The 2,809-nt window shown below is 40.6% G+C and overlaps 1 pseudogene; it reads right to left on the bottom strand.

Annotated features, from left to right (window-relative positions):
• Positions 1-235: 235 nt before the first annotated feature.
• LOC101021912 lies at positions 236-2,276 on the bottom strand (annotated as a pseudogene).
• Between the last annotated feature and the right edge of the window lie 533 nt (positions 2,277-2,809).

Below are 2,809 nucleotides of genomic sequence, written 5' to 3'. Positions count from 1 at the left end.
TTAATGATGATAGCAGTGATGATGCTGGTTGAGAAAGCCTGTCTTTAGCACAAGAAAAGTAAGGGAGAAATATTTAACAAGCAGAAAGCAGACACAGAGTTGGGCATTTTTATTTTTTTGACTAGGAAAGATAATTTTAAGCAATGAAATATACAAAGCAAAATAATCCCTTATTTCCCCTATGTGGAAATAATATGAGACATTTATTAGATATACTGGACAAGAACAGAACTAAGTACTCCAACTCTACTGCAGGATTACAAAAAAATCATCCCTTCACCACCGTGTAAGATTTAAGGGCAACCTGCCCAATGATGCATGTTATCTAAAACACAGCAAGATTGCTGCTGCCCTGCCAAGTACCTCCAGTTCCTACCCAGGTCCTACTGAAATGCTGGTGGTCCCAACTAGTTTTATTGATATAAATCTTTAAAGAAAAAGATAAAGCATTTAAAAAGACAAATCAAGATACTTCAGGAACCACATATCCAACAAAAACTTTATCCTCAAATGAGTTATGTTTGCCTTGTACTAAAACACTTTTATTTCACTCAAATTAGAGCAATAATATTTCATACATACGTGTCTTCCCTGCCCAATAATTCAAAGAAAAAATCCAAAATGATTAGTAAAGAAGAATATAAAAATTAACAGATGCTTTAAATTTATTTTAAATATTTTTAAGGTTTAACAGGTGTTTGAAGTTTGTAATTCCTAGTAGGAAAACATTATCTGAATGAATACCCTAATGGTAAACCACTGTAAAATGCTTCAGCTGCATTTCAAGGAGAGGGATAGGGATTATCTTCAAAGCACCCCGGCTCTCTTGATGAGAAGGTCAGAGGTACACTGGTTTGTATTATTGCGACATCCATAAGGTGATCTAGGTTGCTTTTCCTTCAGCAAGGGCTTTATTTATCAGAAGGGCATTATGCTTGACCTCCAAATTTGGCTGACAATTTACTGATAAGATTCATAACCTTTGGGTTGCTCTAGTATTTTGACATATTTGCTGCGTTCTGAGCCACATCCTGGAAGGCCACCATAACTTCTGGATCCTGCATGGCTGAAAGAACCTCTGGATCACTAAGAATTTCATTGAGTCCAGGCAATCCAGCCGTTCCAGGTATGCCCCCTCCCATTCCAGGCATTCTTCCAGGAAAATTACCAGACATTCCCCTAGGAAAGCCACCTGGAAAAGAACCATACTGGGCTCCTGACTGTCGTCTGGCTTCTTCCTCCCTCTGGGCTCTCTCATGCTCTTCTCGTGCCTTCTTAACTCTTTCTATTCTTTCTTTGATCTCTCGCTCTTCACATTTTTGCTTATACTTTCTCCGATGTTCTGCAATTTTCTCTGCCCTAGGTTGAACTTCTTTCAGCATTGCACCAGCATCTTCCTCATAATCCAATTTACAGCCAAGGGCAAGATGATGGGCTCCTTCTTCCCAGTGGCCTAGAAGCCTGTGTGCTTTCCCTCACCATTTGCAAGGCTGAGCTGAATCAGGATTTATTTCAATGGCTCTGTCACAGTCTCGGATGGCAGCATTTGGCTGCTGTAATTTGACAAAGACACTGGCCCTCTTGGCATACAAAATGGCCAAGGGAGGATTCAGCTTGATGGCATCAGTGAATTAGTCAGTGGCTTTCTGCAGTTCACCATCATTTAGGGCTTCAATAGCAGCCACTTTCTTATCATTTGCCTGATCCATTATATCCTCTGTTATCTCTGCATTTTCATCTCCCATTTCTTGAGGGGCATCAGTGTCTGGTTCAATCACACCTTCATTATCAATTTCTAGATCACTTTACTCAATTGATGGTTTGTCTGCCTTTAAGTCTTCCTCCACTTTCTTACCATCAGGTTTTTCTTTTTTGGTATTTTCTTCTGATTTAGCTTTCTGAGTAGCAGGTGGTACTTTACCTCCCATACTCTCCACCCACTCCCTCAGGAAGCACATTTCCTCGGTGTGGAGAACGCTCGGATCCTGCTTACACATTTTCACAAAGGCCCGAAGCTTGTTCACTTTGCGGGGTTCCATGTTCAGGAGGCGGTGGGCGAAGCTGAGAGACTGTGACCAGGTTCCAGGCCCAGGCGCTGGCTTGGCATGACCATGCAGAAGGGGACGGCTGCTGCGAGTCAGAACAGACTCAGATGGCTCTTATTGTTTTGAGGTATGTTCTTTCAATACCCAGTTTATTAATGGATTTTAGCATGGATTTTGATTTTTATTGAAAGCCTTCTCTGCATCAATTGAGATAATCTGTGTCTTTTTGTCTTTGGTTCTGTTACGTGACGAATCACATTTATTGATTTGCATATTTGCATCCCGGGGATGATGCCTACTTGATCATGATGGATAAGCTTTTTCTTGTGCTGCTGGATTCAGTTTGCCAGTATTTTGCGGAGGACTTTTGCATTGATGTTCATTAAGGATATTGGCCTGAATTATCATTTTTTGTTATATAACTGCCAGGTTTTGCTTATAAGGATAATGCTGGCCTTATAGAATAAGTTAGAGAGAAGTCTTTCTTTTTCAGTTTTGGAATATTTTCAGTAGGACTGGTATCAGCCCTTCTTTGTACATCTGGTAGAATTCAGCTGCGAATTCATCTGGTCCTGAACTTTTTTTGGTTGGTGGGCATACAAAATGGCCAAGGGAGGATTCAACTTGATGGCATCTGTGAATTACAGCCTCAATTTCAGAACTTGTTATTGGTATGTTCAGGGATTCAATTTATTTCTGGTTCAGTCTTGGAAGGGTGTATGGGAGTGTAAATTAGTTCAGCCATTGTGGAAGACAGTGTGGTG

Source organism: Papio anubis, chromosome 10 (genome assembly GCF_008728515.1).
Source record: "Papio anubis isolate 15944 chromosome 10, Panubis1.0, whole genome shotgun sequence".
NCBI lineage: Eukaryota > Metazoa > Chordata > Mammalia > Primates > Cercopithecidae > Papio > Papio anubis.
The sequence above is the reverse complement of the archived record's forward strand: the minus strand, read 5'-3'. Positions and strand labels throughout refer to the sequence as shown.